This window comes from Tyto alba, unplaced genomic scaffold (genome assembly GCF_018691265.1).
Source record: "Tyto alba isolate M040663 unplaced genomic scaffold, T.alba_DEE_v4.0 Super-Scaffold_38, whole genome shotgun sequence".
In the NCBI taxonomy this organism is placed as follows: Eukaryota; Metazoa; Chordata; class Aves; order Strigiformes; family Tytonidae; genus Tyto; species Tyto alba.
Window position 1 is genome coordinate 28,768,999 of NW_024881313.1, and position 21,373 is coordinate 28,790,371.

General features: G+C 36.8%; 1 long non-coding RNA gene across 1 annotated transcript in view; it reads left to right on the forward strand.

The window, feature by feature from the left end:
* The window catches only part of LOC116959067, a 119,061-nt gene that overhangs the window by 53,514 nt on the left and 44,174 nt on the right, over positions 1–21,373 (forward strand). The window contains exon 2 of the long non-coding RNA XR_004405622.2: positions 278–446. This is a non-coding gene — a long non-coding RNA (uncharacterized LOC116959067). The remainder of the gene's footprint in view (positions 1–277; positions 447–21,373) is intronic.

Here is a 21,373-nt window from a genome sequence, read left to right on the forward strand (position 1 = left end):
TGGCTACTGCCCTCTCCCTTACTCTTAGGCACAGACTTCTACTTCTTCCCTTGCACCATCCCTGATGCTTGTCAGGTTCCTGGAGGAGCTGAATCTGCTCACTAAGCCAGCAGAAAACCAACACATGGCAGTTTAAAAGTAGCCATTTTGGTGTATCTATTTAGTGAGAGATCAGCCAAATTATTTCACTAAAGATTGGTGAGCCAGTAGATTATTTCTGTAATGCAATGAATACCTTTAGAAAATCCTGACATAGATTTTCTTCATTATTTTTCAGGCAACAGTAAGAGGAACATCCCAGTCAACAGTATGTAGTTGTGGCCAGAACACTAAACCTGTTACATTCAGTTTATTTGAAGTCTCACCTTTAAGGCTGACCACCAATGGTATAAGAGTAATTCTTTCAGTTCAAATGATTGCGCACTATGAAGCTGAAATACATGAATGTGAGTAAAATATGTTTTTTACTTTCTCTCAGTGTCCTGTGGGTAAATAGATGTACATTTCCCAATGTAATAACAGTGCTTTTTGGAAGAAGTATGAGTTCAAATCAAAAGCAAATTATTTCCCTCACTCTAGCTAGTCTTGAACTGGATTTTGAAAATTTCAGATATTTATTGTTTACCATAAATATAACCAGTTTCCAATTCAACAACAATTAGCAATGTGTTTAAAGTTTCTGTTGTTTATAAATGTCAGGGGTTTAGTGATTTTTAGTCATCTGTTTATGATATTTTCCTAGAGAAAAAAGATTTAGGCAACAGCTTAAATGCTTTGTAGAATAGGGCCTATCCACCACAACCAAGTAAAACTAATGCACTGACTGTTTCTCTTAAAGAAAACCTAGCTAAGCACTGAAATGGAGTTTCAGTCAGATTTCAAAAATATTCACCCTTCTAACATTCGTATGTAAAATACTTTCTCAGTGACCTGACAATTATTGCCGAAAGTTAATTTTGAAGTGTTTTATGAATCAGAGAGAAGGAAAAAAGAAATTCTGGTAAGTTTGCTTTTATTTTAAACCTTAAAAGTAGTACTGATTGTGAAGAAAATTCTCTGGTAATTTTAATTTTTATTTTCATAAAAATCACTTGACATTCTGTAATTTTAAACTGTGTTTCTGAGGGATATTAACGATTCATCTCAACAAACAAATTGTATGAATACTGATAGGTAACCTAATAAAGTGTTAAAAATATCATGTTTTTTCTAATTCTTTTGAAACAGAAATAAAGATAATTATAGTATAAAATGAAAAGAACAGAACTGTGTATCTTTGGGAAGGTTTCTCACTGATTAGCTGGAAAGAGCTCATTTATTGTGTTTTGTTTCTTTACTTGAGGAAGCCTGACCTAAATAAGAGGTTATTATATTGGTTAAGATTTTTCTGTGTGTACAGAGCTCCTAAGCTTTTTTAAAATAATTTTTATTTCATCTGTGTATGAAATTACAAATGTACCAAAATGTATCTTTGCTGTCTTTACAGTTAAGGAAATAAACGTTGTGGAGGAGTTGTAATGCTTTCTATTTCCATCAGAGGGTACTATAAACATGCCTAAAACTTACTTTTTTGGCTTCACCTGCAAAGAAATGGATGTTTCTTTCAGTCTGGAATTTCCCGTTAATTTTCAATGTTTATAAATTCTGTGTACCATCAGATATATTTGCCTTGCTGAAAACATGAGTGGTTTATATAGCCTCATTAGAAACATTTTAAAACAAGTTTAACAAACATTCTCTTTTCCTTCTAAATATTCACTGGATATTCCCTTTTAAAAAGGAGACTTGTTCCAAAACTTCTGTGTGTAAAATGCCAACATAGACAGAGGTAAAAAATGTTCCGTATGTACTGAACAATTTACACATCTTAGCAGTCAAAATATACTTTATTTCTCTGTAGATACAGAAAGCAATTCTGTCAGCAGAGACAGACCTTGGGAACCTGAAGTGGTATACTCAATATATCTTGTACAAATATGTTTTATAGAAAAGCAGCAGTCACCTGCCAGCGACTGGCTGCCCATGGGACAGATGCTCTTTGATACATGAGCTTCTGGCCTGCGGATGTTCCTCCACGGAGCAGGCACTCTGGTGTGCTTCAAAGAGTTGTTCAGGTTCAACTACCTGGGTTACTCTTCTTTGTACTTATTTTTACAATGTCTTTTTATTCATGTGACCACTTGAGGTCAGGTGATTCTCCATGTGGACAGTGGTTGTTTTTACACCAAAAGCATTATTCCTGTGCAAGAAGGACATGTTTAATATTTATTTTGTCCCTTTAATGGCAAACTTTGTTCTGTTTATAGTTTGTCACCCAGGCACAAAGGAGTAAAGATGCCACGTACCTCTGATGGTCACAAATAAGAAGTAACAAGAAGTGAGAAATTCATGAACAGTGCATTAGGTGAAATGTCTTCACAGGGCCTGGCAGACAGGGCCTGTCCCAGCCCCAGCCAGGAGCAGGGCAGCCGGTGGGCAGCGGGTCAGCCCCAGGCAACAGGCATCTCCTTGGGGACAGGGCCAGCCCAACTGGCGCTGGGACATCGTCCCAGCAGTGAGCTCAGCTCGACAGGGCCCGTGGCCAGGCAGGGCAGGGCAGTGGGGAGCTGGAGACCAGCAGCAGGGACTGACAGCCCCAGTGGGCCTGAAACGGGTGGGGTGGGGGAGACCCCGAGCTGGATGGGCAGGTATAAGGAGGCCCATGGCTGCTCTCAGCCCTGACAAACAACCACAAATAAATTCATAGATTCTGATACAGAAACGATTAAGCCAAAATAAAATAGTTGAGGAAGTGTATTCGAGATGTTTGCTGGAGGTACATCTCAGAACTTCTCTCATTTTTAACCTTCATCCTCTTCTCCTTGGGCAGCAGTGTCCACTCTGGCTGAGTTGTGTTGGCAGCTTGCAAACAGGCTGGTGCTCAGCAGTGAAATAAATACAATTTTAGGGTCCAAGATTAACACACATAACTGCATAAGTATTTTCATGGCAAGAGTTCAGTTTATTCAAAGTTGTTAATATGAAAATGTTTACTTTTCATCAGAAGAACATGGGTGAGATTAAGTGTAGTACTCTGTCCCACACTAGAATAATTCTGTGGCGAATCAGGTACATTGTTCCACAGTGTTCCACATTGTTCCACAATGAACATAAAATGAATATAAACTCTGGGTTTATGTGGTCTATCTACTTTAACTGAAACAATCTTCTGCCCACTCGACTGAGATAAAATCTGCACCTCTATTCTGCATCAAAAATCCCTGGGATTAAAGACCATTGGCTGTATGTCAAACCCTCAGATTGTAACATATATATTCTTACAATATATGAATCATACCAGAGTGATTTTGAAACATCACAACATCACATAATGGCTGAGGTTGGCAGGGACCCCAGGCAATTCTCTAGTACAATGCTCCAGCTCCAGGGAAAGTCATCTAGAGTGGGTTGCGCAAGACCTTGTCTGGATGGGTTTTGAGTATCTCCAAGGTTGGAGACTCTAGAACCACTCTGAGCATCCAGCTCCAGATCCCAATTACTCTTACAGTAAAAAAGTTTTTTCTTGTGTTTAAGTGTAATTTTCTATATTTCAGGAAATATATGTAGAGGTAAAAATCTTAATATGTAGCTAACCAAAATTAGACTAGTTTACTAACTGGAAAAATAACATTACCCCTTTCTATTTGCATATTATTCATATATGCTTCTATCATAACTTTGTGAAGAAACATTAAAACCAGTGTTTTAATTGATATGCATAATAAATTTGCATTAAAAAAAAAAGAATGAGTCATGCAGTGGTAATTGAAAGTCGATAGAATGATTATAAAGAAGAATTTTAAATTATCTATTGCTTAGTAATATTTTATTTCTTGATTTCTTAGGTCAGATTTCTAAGATGACATACAGACAGGATGAAAAGGTGCTTTAAGTTCAAACTGTTCTGTATTGTACTTTAGCCCTTTCTAATATGTTTTCCCTTCCTGGATTTGACCAAAATCATTCAAACAATGTGGAAAAGGGATTGCTGCTGACTCATTGGCTGCTTACATATTTTATAAATTATTAAATTGTTAAAATATTCATTTAGATCTGGAAGGTAACATCTTCCAATAGCTAGGACATCTTTATTCATAAAATAATGATTATGACTGTATCATAAGTTAAAAAAACTTGAAAGGTGGGCAACATGTATAAAACAATTTCACTTTCAATATATAGTTTATCTGTATGTATATAACTATACATATAAAAATAGTTACATGTGTGTATATATATCTAATTTTGTAAATGTAAATATATCTAATGTTATGCAGGTTCTTTTAAATGTAGGTAAAACCATATACTTTAGTGAAGTCATTCTTGGGAATGACTTACTAAATGGAAGCAAAACCAGAATCTGGTTCATTTGATAAAAAATCCCAAGAACTGACTATTTTTGCTTGGTTTAGATTTTTAAACGGTAGAGATAAAGGAAGAAGTTGTATGAAAACCTATGGAATCTCAATATGTGAGAATTAGAGGCACTGGCACTGAGTGTCTTTTTAACCTTCGTGTCTGAGTGTACTGAACCTAGTATAGTATAGAATTCTCTACACTATATTCTGATTCCTCTGAGGGAAATAACAAAACTCCCATTATACTCAGAGGTACAGGATTAGTCCCTCTATTTTTTTAACTGGGGCAGAGGCTTTTTCCTTACTATTATTGTATCTTCATATAAATATAGCAGCATTATTGAAAGCCTGAAGCTTCACGCCATTGCTTTGCTCATCTTCTTAAATTCAGTACCACATGGCAGATTTCTATGGAGCCTTATCTCTCAAGCCAAAAAGAAAAGCATGATCACAATAGTCAGCTTGGCTTTTCTTCTCATCTCTATATGCACTTCAGTGCAGGAGAAGTTCAGACACAACAGAGCTTCAAATGGTTTATTTCAAAGGCTTTAAGAAAAGAAAGGGAAACAAATATTGAGCTATTACAAAGAAGTTTTCAGCCAGTGCATGTTTATTAAGCTTACTTTATTCTATCCAGCATATTCAAAGACATCTGATTAAACTGTCCCAAATAAAAAGGACAAAGCTTTCTTCAATCTGTGCAGTACAGATAAATAATTTTGTGTGAGATTTTTATCATCTCTCAGGCTCTGTACTGGAGACATTTCAAACAGGCTATGCACATTGCCAAAACCAGTCCTGTTCAGGATATGTTAAAATATTGTATCTGGCTAATTGGAGATAGAAAAGATTGTTTCTAATCATTTCATGACATACTTTGCAATTCCTATATATACTCAGTTGTATTTCTTGCTTCACGTGTATTTTCAGTGAAATGACTGGAACAGGTCACAAGAATAAGGGTGGACCAATATAACAGCAGAAATCGCTGTATTACATATCACACAATGACCTTGCTGTGACCCTTGTTTGGGTATCCTACTTTAACCTTTGCATTCTTTAATGTTTCAGCAGTGTGATAACTTGCTTTTACTTGCAGGTAGCAGATATTTTTGGAAGGGACCATTCAAAGGCAAAAAGAAATATTGAATAACATCATATTCATTAAAATAGAGACAAAACATTACTTTTTCAACCAGATCCTTAGATGTAAGGTCTCCTGAAGTCAACATCTAACACTATATGAGGATGTGTTATTTTATCTTCATGACTTATTTAATTTTTTCAATAAATAAATCTCTTCCACAAAAGAAAGTTGATTCTTATTGAGTTAGGGAATTTAACTGCTCCTTTTTTCCTCTGTCATTCAGTATGATTATTAATAGGTCCAATTGCTTTTTGTTTCTTAATCTGCTTACACTTTCTTTTAAACTAGTGATTAGTGAAAAAATGTGATGTTTAAACTATATTACTAACCCAAGTAGTAGTTACTTTCAGTCTCTACTTCTCCTCTGTTCATAAAGTTCAACTTTATTTGAGTTCATCTAAGAGATAGGCCAGTTAGTAAATTAACTTCAGTTTTATTCAAACCAGTATTACCACCATAGTTACACATCATGCTCTTCTACTTGGAGATAAAGACTTAGAGGAAGTTACAAGAGGAGTCTGGAATGTCTACAACATCTACAACAAAAAAAGAAAACTTACTGTAATTTCATTTGGAAAATTAAGTTAATGATTCTTTTGGTAGTATTTTTCTAATTTTTAAATGACACATATGTTGGAACCTCCGCCACTGAGTTTAGCAAACATCCATGTAAAGTAATGAAAAGGCTACTTTGTGCATAAGTATATATCAACCAGAACACACATGAATCTGCAACAAAGAGTTTTGACCAGCAAAACCCCCTTACTAATATGTATTTAAAATTTTTCAATTGTTTTATTTCTTTCCATTAGTCCTCTTTTCTGTATTTTCCTGTTCTAAGCATTGCCCTTTCCTCCTGTTGTTTACAACAATGGTTACTGGTAAAAGTAATGGTTACTTACCTGCTTCATCCACTTTAATCACACTAATTGGCCATCTCTCCTTTGAGTGTCTCTGCATGCGTATCAATAGTATCGTGCCTCTTGCAATGAGTTTGCAATGAGTTTGTGACTAGTGGGACAATCTCTGATTTCACATTTGCATGAGGCTAATGAAAACAAGACAATTGATATAATATCCTCTGCAGACAAGATTTCTGTAACTGATGGCATAACCTTCATGACCACAATGTTGCAATACATTAACTTTGTGCTATCTCTTTTGTGATAGTTTTGGGAGACTAATGTTAAACTGATTTACACACATCTATACACTAATGGTCAATAAAAAAGGTGATGATTCCACGTGGAATTGTTTTTTAATTAGAAGTCCTCTCTGGGTTTTTTTACTTTGTGCAAAAGTGCAACAAGCTTCTTTTCATCTTCTTGTATTCATTAATAATTGATTTTTAAATTTTATTTTATTTTTTCCCAAAATCAGAAACCCTAGCAACTCCAGAGTGCAAACTGTGATTGGAACATTCCCTGGAGCAGAAAGAGGGGAATATTCCACTGATCTTTCCTTGCAGAAGCAATCTGTCTAATTTTAAGGTCTGTTTTGGAAATGTGCCTCCTTGCAATATCCCAAACATCGTTAATTTTAGAAGAATAGTACTTCACAAATACCATTATTAATTATCATGCTGAGTTAATGTCACATTTGTGCAACATTTGGAGTTCTTGACAACACTGAGCAAAGCTGTATCATTTACAACTGTACTGCTTTATAAAGGGGATGAGGTATTTATGGGGGGAAGGGTTCTTTGAACAAATAGTTAAAACTGTCTGGAAAGGAATTGTGTTATTCCAATTTTTTTAGAGAAATTAGAGTTGATTCATTAGGAAGAGTGAGAACCTGTGTAAGACTACAGTTGTTCTTACTATTAAATGATGATTATACATGTGGCCTTACGGGAAGCCATAATACAATGACTTTGTCACAGCATTCTAACTGTGAAATTCAAAGATGCTGAGTGCCATAAATAATTGAAGTATTCTGTAAAATATTTCTGCTCATATGGGAAAATATTTTTCAATATTTTTGCTTATTTTCATGTAAAAATTTTAGCTTTCCATTACAAGAAGTGCAAAATTAAACTGATTTTCTTCTTCCTTTTAGCCAAATGGCAACTGAAGAGGTTGTTATTTTTTTTCTGTTTGTTGAGTTTCTTTAAATTGCAGCTCTGTTGCAGCAGCCCCATACAACCACAGTGGAGCTCTTGAGAATAAGGGTGCCCTCCCTCTGACTCTGTCATCCTCACTCACATCTTTTCCTGGAGATTCCTTATGTTGAGGGTTCCAGGCTTGCAGACGGAGGGACAAAGGGTCCACCTTGAAGTACTTCTATCCACTTGCTTGACTCTCAGACTTTCTACCTGCACTAGCACTCACGTTCCTAGAGACATAAATGAATCCATGCAAGTAGGGAACTGCTTCTGTCTTTCAGTGGCCCTGTTTCCTGGTGGGATGAGTTCCCTGGCAAGCTTTTTAAATGTGAGAAATGTAACTTGTACCCTCCTTAAATGTGATCCTTTCACCTTATTATTCCCATATATCTGTACTTACTTTATGAGGCAAAATATAGATTGTATCATGAACAGCTTATAACTCTCCTCTGTCAAATAAAACTTTAGTTTGTACAATACAATTTGTAATTTGGGTTGTAAAAACTGCTCAGTTCTTTCCCCTTACTATTCAAGCAGCAGATCATGAAAAGCTTCTAAATGAGTGCCTAGATGAGAAATGCAAACCTGGTGTGTGGGATGCTCATTTACTCTCACGTTAGACATTGTCATCTTTCTTGTATCCAAGAGTCCTTTCCTCACTGTGGTCTGCAGCACTTGCAGTGCTGCAGACAGAGAAACCGAGTGTCGACTTCCTCCTGGATGCACTGGCCAGCGAGAATGGGCCAGCTGAACAGGAGACAAGAAGACCGTCAGAGTGCATGGTCGTCCCAGTGCTGAGCTTCTACAAAGATGGATTATACCGCATGCTGCAAAATCCCCTTATTAAAGCTGTAGCCAAATCAGTTTGGCATCTGGGGTTCTTTTGTGCTCCCAGCAAAGTCAATTGGAGCTCTGCAGCAGACTTCAATGAGAAAAGGATACGGCGTTAAATAGCATGCTGCACAGCTTTTGTGTTACTTGAAAGGAATCCAGGCAGACCTTTGCCAGAGTGACTGTGAATATGGTACTTTTCCAGAAGAGTTTGGAGGGCCTCAGGCTTGGCCAAAGGAGTACAAATTAGTTCAAACCTAAAATTGTGCTAAGTTTTCCAAAACGTAAATGACAAACAACAGAAAAGCATGAGAACCATGGAAACTATAATTCAAGTTAACATCTGAGAGAGTACAAAAGAGAGATGCAGCTGGTTAAATTAACTTTTTTTCTAAAGAAACTTCAGTTGTAATTTTTTTCATATTGAATTTTAAAAATAGTCTCCACTTTACCCTTTAAGTGAACTGAAAAAGAACAAATGACAATAGCATAGTAATTTGGGGGCCAATTTTCCTTAAATACATGTTCTATTCGATATTGAACCCTTTTGATATTTGGAAGCTTCAGGACTCAGTTCTCTGAAAGAAGCTGCATAAATTGAGGAATTCTGACAATACCATTTGGCCTAATAGCTACTTGATCATGATTCCTCGGTGGATCCCACTGTTCTGGCTGATTGGAAGGCTCTCGGTTGCATACAGTAATGCTGAAATGCCATGGGTTCGGTTTTGCATGCATTGTCGTTGTTAAGCCCTATTGTCAGGGTCTTTGTAATCCGTCTGTAAAATCATTCTTAGCTGAGGGTACGTGTACAAGTCTGGAAGCACATCCACTTGACTATTTTTTGTATATTTTTAAAATCACCTATTCTCTTTTGCCACCTTCATTTTTTTTTTTTTTTTTTTTGGTTTTGTTTTGGTTGGGGATTTTTTTTGAAGTCTTTTTTTCTTTTAGGAAGAAGAAACATAAAAATCGTTCTCCTCAAAATCTAATATTCAAAGTTGAGATAAGGTGGGCTTTTGAAGGGAAGTTCATTTTTCTTCTCTTGTACCAAAGGGTGCTTTTAGTCTTTCCTGTTAAAGAAATGTGTTGAGAACACTTAGGGGCTTCTGTCATATTTAAAGCCACACTCTGCCAGTCCTTTCAGAATGAGTTTGCAGTTGATATGCCTATGTCATTTTCTTGATGTTGCTTGCAAACTAGTTAGGACCCACTTGTTCTGCACTGATTCACTCTGCATAGTGCTATATTGCAATAGTTATTCCATTGAAATAATTTGGCATTGTTGGTGTGGTAATCTATGAGAAAGGGAATTTAACAGATTCTGCTAAATAAAACTGAAATTTAGCAAAGAGAAATTTTAAGTTGCTGTGCTGTATTTCCTTGCATATTTAAAGCTTTTCCTTTTCCATTGTAAGAACTGAGGAATTTATATACTGCCTGACTATCACATTATCTAATTGAATTTAGTATTGGGCCTTTTCAGAATGGAAGAAGAGAGTTTCTTATAAAGTGTGTGATGTATATGAGCAAAGACAGGCAGATCTCAGAAATAAACCCCTTTTAAAAAAAAAAGTACCAGTCCTTCTGCTTTCTCCCTTTATAGGTTCCATGTTAATTTTACTCTCTTTCTTTCTTTATCTACCTGTTCTGTCTTGGTACTTGTACTGTGCTTCAATAGCTGATTTTGGAATATTACTCAAAATCAGTACTACAGAACAATTTCTATTCTCTCACATTGGTATTGTGATTGTGTTATATATTAAGGTTCCATTTAAAAATAATTTAAAGATGTTTTAATAAAAACCAAAATATTGCAAACCAACAATTCAGCAGTTTGAGTAAAGCAATATTTACACTGATTCCACAACTAAACTAGTGACTCTTGATTACCTGTCATATAAACATGAATCAGTTATTAACCCATTACCTTACAATGTGTTGATCAAGTTGTTTTTTTTTTTTTAACTGTGGTAAAACGACGATAACAAAACTTGTTTTGTTTGCAAATGGCAACATTCATCATTTTTCTCAACACTGCCAACAACAGTTACACAGGCACAGAGTCAGAAACCCCTTGCCCATTATATTCAAAGTCTATTTATCTTGACAACTTCAAGAAAGGTCCTTGTCTCAAGGGACTGAGATTCATTTCTGTCTTGGGTCAGGCACATGAAATGGCTTAAATACTGGGTAGGTTTGGATGCCAGGACCCACAAGCCATAATGGGTGTTGAGGAGGTGGGCTACTGCACTCCAACACATCCTTTTCTTTCAGGAATGTGATGGAGTACCTTGTCTCTGTTATGATGTATATGCAATGGTGTCGGAGAAGTGTCATGGTTTGAGCTCAGAGTGCAACTGAGCACCACACAGCCACTCACTCCTTTCTTCCTTCCCAGTGATGAGAAGAGACGAATATGCGAGGCTTGGAATTTGAGATAGGACTAGGAGGGAAAAATCACCCATTATAGTCATGGGCAAAAGGCAGACTCACTAGGGAAGAAACAAAACCCCATAGATTTATTATAGAGACTAACAACAACATTTAACAGAGTAAGTCACTGAGAAGCATTGCCACATCTTGAGAACACATTCCCCCGCCCCTCCCTTCTTTCTGAACTCAGCTCTGCTCCCGATATCTCTACCTCTTTCCTCCAGCTGCGCAGGGGCAGGGAACAGGGGGTGCAGTCAGTGCTGCTGCTTCTTCCATCTTTGGTGGGAGGAGTTTCTGGAACTTCTTCCCCCTGCTCCAGCATGGTTCCTCTCTCACAGGAGAAAGTCCTCCACAAACCCTCTCTGATGTGAGTCCCTCCCATGGGCCACAACATTTCCTTACACTGCTCCGGTATGGGACACAAACTTTCTCCAACTGGATTCCCTCCCACAGGCTGCAGCCCTCCCCGAGCTGCTCTAGTGTGGGACACGCCTGCATGCTGCAATCCTCCTAGTGCTGAACTACAACAGAGGAGGCTAATTTTTCCCACAAGATCCCAGCCTTCTTCATGCACGGTCACCTTGGTCAACCATGTGAAGCACCTCACAGGCCAAAAATCACTGTCTGCTCCACCATAGATCTTCATGGGTGGCAGGGTGAGCTGCCCTGCTGTCTCACCACAGGATACAGGGGAGTCTCTGCTCCGGCACACCTCCCCCCTCCTTTCTTCCTCCATTCCTCCACTGACCATGGTGTTCATGCAGCTGCCACAACTCCTCTTCACAAGTCTGACTCCCCATCATCAGGTTCCTTCTTAAATATGTTATCACAGAGGCGCAGCTTATTGGATCAGTTTTAATGCAGAGGTGGGGCTGACTTGGAGCAAGGGAAGCTTTGAGAAGCTTCTCAGAGGGAGCCACCCCTGTAGCCCCCTTCCCTGTTACCAAAAAAACAATCCCACCATGTTGGAGAATGGCTCAGAGACAAGGGTCCTGTGCCTTTAGCCAGTAGATTGTAAGCCTGCATGCCTAAGTTGTGCCTTGTCATGTATTAAGAAAATCTTTGAATGAACGTTAGCGCAGGCTCTGCTCATACAAAAAGAAAAAGGGGGAATTGTTGGAGAATGGCTTAGAGACAAGGGTCCTGAGCCCACCGAGCAATTGTATGATCAGAGCCTGCTCTAGCTGCTGATGCTGAGCCTCACTAGGGTTTGCCTGCAGCTGCTCACAGCTGCTGATACAGGAGGAATGTCAAGGACGCTTCAGCCCTGTGTACCGTGGTGTGTCGAAAACAGGTTAAGGGGAATTAGGAATAGTGGTCTGAGAAACCTAGTGTTATGATAACGGTGGTCTGAGAAACATTGTGTTACGGTACTGTCGTGTATCAAAAACAAGTAGCATGAGAAACTTAGTGTTATGAGAAGCTTGTGCTGTAAGCTAACTGCAAGTAGGTGGACCGTGCGAATATGACCTTTAGAGCTTAAGCCAATCAGCTAGTGACTAGTAGGCATAATAATTATCATTGTCTGTATAAATATATGTACCCTGGACCAATAAACACACACATTGATTGATGCTCTATCACCCACACTGAACCCGTCTCGGCGTGTCGTTCGTCCGCGGCTCCGCACCACCACTTACTCAAACTCATGACGTAGTACTCTTCAGTGTCAGCTTGCAGTCACTTCACTTGTGTTTCTCACCCACCACTCAGCTTTTCCTCCCTTCCTCTTAGCACAGCTCTACACAGTAGCAGAAAACTGCTCCCAACTACCCATGTCCTCAGCCTGCCTTTATAACCACACAAGGTCTGTGCTGTTTCTGTAAGTCATGAGAACGTGTCTTGCAGTTAGCTTGAGGATGTCTGTGTGCCCATGATACAACATGATTAGCAGCCTCCGGAGATCATCATCTGAAAATCAGGCATGTTACAAATTGGAGACCTTCCTGGGAGAAGTCGGAGAAATTTATGCAGTACCTGCTGGCAATTTGCCTGTCTTCAGCCAAAGATATTGATAGATACATTAATTTTAGGAAGAAGAATTTCTCAATTTTTTTTTTTTTTTTCCAAAGAGACAATACACAGCTGTGAAATCATTTAGCTGACTTAACTAAGATTATTTGACAAGGACAACAGTTGTATTAATATAAACAAGCATGTCTTTGTTTAATTGCTTTCCTCTTTCAAAAATCCCTGTTTGTTATGATCAAATGGAATGATCCTAAAACATTGCTATTGCTACCTTAGCACTCCCACAGAGGAAAGATGTCAGATAAAGTAGTAAAAATATCTTAAATTGGCTCATTATTAGCAAGAAAGCCTATTCTTCTCAGGCTGTCTCTATTAGTGTTTTTTTTTGACTTCCAAGTCCTCCCTACAAGCTTTGTTGTTAATGTTTTTTTTTTTTGTTTGTTTTTTTGTTTTTTTTTAAAGTTGTCTGTCTCTCCTCCACACTTTCCTCAGTTAGATATTTGTCTTTTCAAACTAGCACTGCCTTTTAATATTGCCTTTGTAAGAAATCTGTATCTTTCGAGAGAGGATGGTCTTCTTGGTGATCTCTGCAGGCCCCTGAACAGTTATGAATGGTATGGCTTAAATGGTTCCTCAGAATGACAATGTAAATTAAAAATAAGAATAATAATATTGTGAGAACAAAGCAGATAGCAAATCAGAAGATTGAGTTCAAGTCCCCCAGAAAGCAGATTGAATTTAGATGGGTGTATATAAGCATGCTAAGGTGAGAGTATTGCCTCTTACAACACTGCAGGAGATGCTCCCCAGGGCAAATGACAACAAAGAATCTTTAGAGTGGGACAACACTACTTCTTCCTCCCAACATTGTGCCTGCATCAATCTTTTAATCCATGTATCTGAAGCCACCTATCATTCATTTTGATTTAGCATTTGGATAAAAATCTAGAACTGGTTATAGTTATACTCCGACTGCTGTAGGAATCCCTGCACATTTGCACAATGTCAGCTATATAAAATCTTTAACCAAAATGAGAGCCTTTATTACATTTCCCATCTTAAATCCCAAACTTCACTGTTCAACTGTCTGGATCTGACTATCTGCTTCTGCAACCCATTTCTGAATGTCATAAAATGAGCAGGATTATCTTTTGAGGATTTATTTTTTTTGAATTCATCTACAACTCATAGTATCTGGGTACAAGGAATGTAACTTGAATTTGCAAGAAATATACTTGAGCATGTTGTTCATACCCTTGAGGTTCCCACTATTGAAATTTGTCCCTTTGTTATCTTTCCACTTCCCCTTTTCCAATTGTTTTCCAACCTGTTTAGGTTATTTTAATAAATAAATAAAATATTCTACCGTCACAGAAATACTCAACAGAAAGGAGTCGAAGATATGGGTTATATTATCAGAGTCATAAAAAGGTACTTGATAAAGTGTCACATAAAAGACTTACCAGAAACTAAGGATTTATGAATTACATGGAAAAAGAAGTGATATAAAAATGCAGTAGGGAAGAGAGACTGGGGAGATATGATTTGTCATTGTGACTGACAGTCAAAAAATAGTATTCCTGATTCTGGTAGTGAGGAGTGATATCCTCTGAGACACACTTTTAAGACTAGTTGTCTGCTTTATTCAGTACAGATTATTGATGGAAATGTGAGGAGAAGCAGCCTTATAACAGACCTTGGGAATATTCCAAAGCAAGAGAGGAGTCTACTGAATGATAAAATCTTGTTCCATGACACTGTAGAAACAGCCAAACTACCAGGTTGTTGACTTCATGTTCATCTTCCTCAGAAGCTCGTTCATGGGTTCTCACATAGGTACCTTGTGGCAGCAATGTGTAGCATTCAAGGAGTTCAGGGTAGTTAATTACTATAGTGTATTTAATGAAGCATATTGAAAAAATGCCAAAGGGCCAGTTGCAAACGTAGGTAAAAGCAATGACCAACAATGAGAGCCAAAAACCAACACAGATTAAAGAGAACTGAAGATAGCCATAAGACATCTTGTGTTTGGAAAAAAATCAACAGTTTTGAATTTTTCCTAAAATATTTCTCACTTACATTCTTACAGTTTTCTTTTTGCAAAATCAAATTATTTCATTATCTTCTTCTTCAGAATGTAATAGACAATGTTCTGCCTTTTGCGCATCTTCAGGTTTCTATGGAGCTAGTATTGCAATATGTCCATACTATATACTAATTAATTAATTAGATTTGAACTGGAGACTTGTTTTCAATGTTTCCACACATTATGTTATTAAAATGTCCTAAATAGTGAATGCAAACATTTGAATAAGTAATGGAATTAAACTGGGAAAGGAAAGGTTGCTTTAGCTAAGGTCAGGGAAGGTCTTGAGTCTATTCCAGACTAAAATTCTAAAAAGTTGTGATCAAACAAGAGTAGAAACTGTGTTTTGCAGTGTGAAAGGAAGTGGCCTTGGATGCATACATAATACCACCTCAACAGAAAATACACAATAATTCTGTTTTAATTTATAAATTTTTGTACTTTCTTGTAAAATTCTTATAAGATGTCATATAAAAATCCCAAGGGAGTAAAAAAATGTTTTTTGCAAACATGGACTGTGCATGTGCTAAGGTCAGTATCAATCTGATGACCATGGCCTTGGATATTAATATGACTGCCAGACAAGCTCTCTGCAATTTAGCTAATGCCTCTCAACAAATGACTAGGTAGCTCAAGTTCCAGTCCACAACCATTAGAGAGTTAAACACTCATTCTTCTGCAGAAGTCTCCAGGCTCTAAAGGGCTTAATAATTATTTACAAATCCTTCTTAATGAAAAAGAGTTAAGAACCTTGAAAAACTCAAAAAAGATAAGTAGAAAAAAAATAGTGACACACTTCCTGTCCAGTTTCACAATTCTCTATTTAATTCCCTTCCCATTTTATGAAAAAGAACATCCCATAATGTGTTTTTTTTTTTTTTTACTCTTAGAGGTAAAAGTAGCAACAGTTTCACATGAATGGTGAGATTGTACAGTTTGGATATTTGCCCTTGAAATATCTGTCAAATTTTCCCAGGATGACCAATGCTAAACTAAGCTTTGGGGTTAAGGGGTTGATAGAAAGGTCCACAAGTTTCCATTGAGCTCTGTTCTCGTACTTTACATCTGTTTTCATGAAAGAGTCCCTTACACCCATAAAAGGGATTGTTGAATAACATACATCTCTTAGAAAGTTTCCTTTTCCACACATTATTGTTTCATCTCCTCCTCAAGTTTCCCAGAGTAAATCTCTCCCATCCAAAAGTCAAACTTTATGTTATCTTATAAGGATCTCTTAAGAGTCACTAGATAAAATGTAAGTATGCTACGGTTACATAAAAGACTAGAGTAACCGCTTTTCACTCCTCATTAATAAAGGAAGGAGAGGGATTTGTTTGTTTGTTCCTTTGTTTGCTTATTTTTCCAAATGTAAATTTTCTATGGCTATTAATAGCAGTTGAAAGTTTATGATTCTATTAGAGACACTAGAAAAAAAGAAAAAAAAAAGATAACTTTTTGTTCTTTGCCAAAGCATAGTATATACACATGCATTTTGTGACTGTTGCTTTTTTAACAATACAAAGAAATGTAAACAAAAAAAAAATAACCATCCAGAAACCCCTCTTTACTATAGAATATTTTTAGTCAGAAATTCTAGGCTACTCATTTTAAATATATGAGAATATCTGGAAGTTCCCTAGTCCAGTAAGATCAGCAGGCAGAAAAGAAGTCATAAGCAAAAAAGAGCAGTGATGTTGACAAAGAAATATTGTGAACATTTAATGGCAGTTCCAGTAGCTGCACAGTGTATTGTAGTTAAATAGTTTTGTCAGCTGCTTTTCTTGTAACCATTGACCATGCCATAGTTCTGTATAAATCTTTGCAGGAGATAGAATCAGCTTTAATGAAATTTGAGTAGCTGACATATTATGCAATGCATTATACTGGAAGAAATGCTCCTTGATATTTTTCCAAAGGACTGTCTCTCAACTGTAATCACTTTTTCCTTACATGAATGATGTCACTGAAGACTTTAAAGGATCTAATTATTTCGACATTGGCTGTACAATAAATAGTTTAAGAGCATCTGAGGCTCTTTAGAAATTATTTCCTTTATCCTATGTTGATAAAGACTCTAAGCAACAGCATATAACAGAAGCTGATTTCATCAGGCCTGCTAGTTCCTGGGCCACTGACCCAGATCCCATGCAAAATGAAAATCTTGCTCATTTGGCTGCTATAACAACTTTGAAATCCATCATGGGAAAAGTATTTCAGATGACAATAAGTTGCAAAGCAAATTTATTTATGGATATTTTTAAAATAACTTATTTAAAACCAGTGATTTTAGGTAATGAATATCAGTTCAAATAGTTTAGATACCTAAATGCCAGATGCAGAAATTAATTCAGCCCAAAGGAAAATAATCAGAATCTGTGCTTTAATATCCTGTATTTAGGAATCTCAACACCCAAAAATTCAGCCCCAGCAAGTTGACTCAGAACATCTGAGATACTTGTCCATCCCTTCAGAGTCAGTAGAAAGGAATAAGTGCAATCAAAAAAAATCTGTAAAACCTGGATGTTGAGCAGAGCTTTCTTAAAGTTATCAATAAGAAATAGATGCCAAGCTTCAGCTTGTATTTAAAGAAGAGATACTTGATTCAAGACTGCATACTAGGCACTTCTTCCCATTCCTAGTCCAAGTTAGGCAGACTACTAAGTGTGGACTCATACTGTTTTTTAAAAAAATATTTGCTGGAGAAGTTTTTGCTGCTTTTATTTGGCTTAATATCTTTTGTACGTGCCCAGGTTATTTCAGACCTCAGCTCAATTTCCTCTTCAGTCTGAGTTGGATCGGACTTCTGTTTACCACTTTATAAAAGAATAGCCTCACTACCAGGTTATAAAGTAAGTGAGGAGAAAGAAGGAAAAGGAGCAAAGGGAGCAATCCCCTCAAACTCTCTTATTAAGATCGATCACAAAGGGCCAAAGGCAAACAAAACCAAGAAGGACATGTCTCTGCAGCTCAATGTTCTTGCTGAAGAGCAGGAACTCTCATTGAACCAAGGGAAAGGAGACCACAAATTTAATTATTCGAAGATCATGTTCTTTGATTTGGAATTTATTGTTACTCTCCTTTAATACGAATAAAAATTTGACTACTTGGTTATCTACATCTAACATTTTCATTTTTTTTTAATCTTATTTTCCTTCCAAACTATTTAAGAACTATTCTACTTCATCAGAAACAAGAATTTCTCTTAATCCTTCTGTATCTTTGACTAGAGAATGTGAGGACAGTATTTTCTGTTTTGTATGAAGGTTTAATTTCTTTCCGACTCCCAAGTTTGTATTCTGAGATTTGAATGACTGTTGTAAAGTCTGCATTACAACTGGAAGAAGTTCTGTATTGTCTTTGAGTTAGCACTTCTTCTGTCTTAAATTGGATGGCTTCAGTGGAGTAGTGCCAAATTTCAGCATCTGAAAATCTGGTTCAGCATTTCAGTTTGCAATTGGGAATGTGAAGTGACAGCAGTTTTACAGAGAGTTTGTCTAGCCTTGTCAGGCCTTGTGTTGCAGATGCGTTTCAGATGCTTTGTTTACATTGTAAGGACTTTATTTTGGCTGTGTTTATATCTTACTCATTGTCACTTTACAGATTTACCTTGTCTGTGCTGGTATGAAGAAAGTGAATTTCACAGCTTCATGTAGGATCATGAGAAAAAACCACATTTTTACATTTGCAAATATAAACATCGATAGTGCTTATACATGTCAACAGGGGAATACCAACACCACCAGGAGATGTGATCTCTCATCGGCCATCAATATTGAACAGAGAATTTTCTAACAGCCCTTTGCAGTCATCTTTGCAGAACTTCAGTGCAATCAGTGCTAATTGACATATATCTATGGAAAACAGATCTCGCCAAATAGACTTCAAAGAAGTTATTGGAAAAATTCAGTTTTCATTGGTAGGATATTGTCAGGCTTCTACAAGGTTTTGGATACTGTGCTGTACAAAGAAACCAAAACAATACTAAATCAACATAGGCTATTTGTAAACCATATGGATTAACTTTAACCGTCACAGATTAGGAAGTTATACTGGTGTGTTTTTGCAGTTTGCAGACTAATTGGGTTTTGGCCCTATTCCTCCTTTTTGTTATGAAGCATATTTTTAACCTGTGACATGTAAAAAACCATAAAGTCCTCATCCACAGCAACTGTAGCTGACACAAAAATAAGTTAAGCTTCAAATAACAGAGAAGATGTCATTGATACTCGCTTGTTAGACAGCATAATCAAATCATGTGTATTTCAGTATATGCAAACATAATGTTGTATTAAAACAGTAAATGGAGTTCATATCCCCCTGACTGTAGGACTTCTTCCTGGAAAGCTGTTACTCTAAAAAAGGACTTGGGGGCTGTGGGAGCTAGCCGGTTGAACATAAATCCCTAGTCTGAAACGGTGTTAGAGAGATGTATGTGGTCCTTAGAAGAGGAACCCAGAGCAGGAGTAGAGAACTGCGTTTGTTTCCTTCTCATGTTATGCAGAAGAGCCTTGAAAATAGCCAGAGGAACAGAAAGCATAGCTTATAGAAAGGTCCTGAAGCAGTCCACTTTTTTCAGTAAATGATAGAGAATTTAAAGGATAGCAAAAGCTTAATTTGTAAGTACTTCAAACTAGAGCAAGAAATAAACTACAAAATTCTGCCAAAAGGTTAATTAGCTATTGGTGACAGCAACTCATCATGGATGTGGGAGATCCTCACTGAGGACTTTAAAATCAAATCTGAATATTTTTCTAAAGTGTTTACACTGTTTCAGACAGAATTACTCAGCTGGAAGGAAGAATTAAATCATAAAAGTCCAGTGGCCTGTGTCATGCAGAAGCTCAGACTACTATCACAGTAGTTCATTTTGGCTTTAAAATATCTCTGATGATGGCTTGCTTATTATCAAAATCAATATTAATTCATCCACATAATGTGCTTGCCAAATATATCTTTTATTTTATTTCTCTTTTATAGATGTTGAGCTGAGACAAATATTTGTCAGGGACATACATTCCAGTTTAGATCTGCCTAATGTCATAAGTATTCCAGTGTCCTCAGCACCACAAGTTTTTGCCTAAAGGAGCGACTCCTATAGAAGTGTGTCCTCTCCCACTGCCAGTACAAAACACAACAGCTTCCTGCAGCTGTGAGAGTCTTACTATGTTACCTGGCTATCTAATTCCTACATGAACACCAAGATTTCTAAATAATTTTCAGCTAAATGGTTGACTGAGAATAAAAGGGTTCAGAGTTAGTAGCAAATGTCTAGATCTTCTTTGCAAACGTGTATGGAGGTGAGTTTTCACTGTTTGTCATTTTCAGAGAAATAAATATGTATTAAAAATCCAAAAGCACATCATTTTCATAGCCAAAAATGCACAATTTCAGCCTAAATAAGCCCATGTAAAAAGTATAGCCTGAATTTATTATTTTTTTCATGATGTCACTTTACACCTGTCACTCACTCCCCTCTATTTATCTTAAAATTTTCCTGATCTTAGAAATCTCCAATGCTTGTAATTTGCCACAAAACTTGCTACAAAAAAAGACAAGATAGAAAATTCATGAATTTCCTTAAGCTGACTTCTAAATTCAGGTTTTTGCAGTATCCTGCTCATGGTGCAAAATTACTCATGTTTAATTTACTTCCACAAAGATACCACCCTTCTAGTCTGATGCAAGCCAAGACAGGAACAGGATACAGGTGTAAAATTTCATCACCAACAACAGCACTGATTTCTCTAGAATTCAACAACCCAAATGATATTTTTGTGATAGGGTTTCCTTTTTATTACACAATCATGGTAGTTGTCACTCAGTGCATTTTTATTGAAGCCAATTTCAGAGTAAAATGCTACATATATATGCATATATGCATATATTTGTTTGTATGTATTATGTGATATCCTATCAAATGCTGTGCACTGTCACTTCTGGCATGTCTCTGAATTTTGGTAATACATAGGTCACTTTGTTATAATATAATTTCAAAAATTAGTATCGAATAGATATAAAAATAAACAAACTACTTAAAGTTTTAATTGTAATTAAGGCTCCCGGAACTGCATTTGCTTTCAGCAAAGTGCAAGCAATCATACCTTCTTTTCTTTTGGATCTTCACATAAAATTCCTTTAGTCTGTTCAGCATCTTCAATGTAGTTCATATCCTCTAAGTTCTCTCATTTTGAAATGAAAACTGCCACACCTTTTGTCCACATCATGTTTGACATGACAATAAGCAAGCAAGACCCATCTTTGGTTTCTTTGGTTGCTAACACTTGTTCTCCTTACCTTTTCTGTTCACTCAGAAAAATCTTGCTTACATCTATGTGTTTCCTCTTGTTTTTTTGGGGGGGGGGCAGGTGGGGATTTTTGAGCTTCTACAGGTGTTTACTATT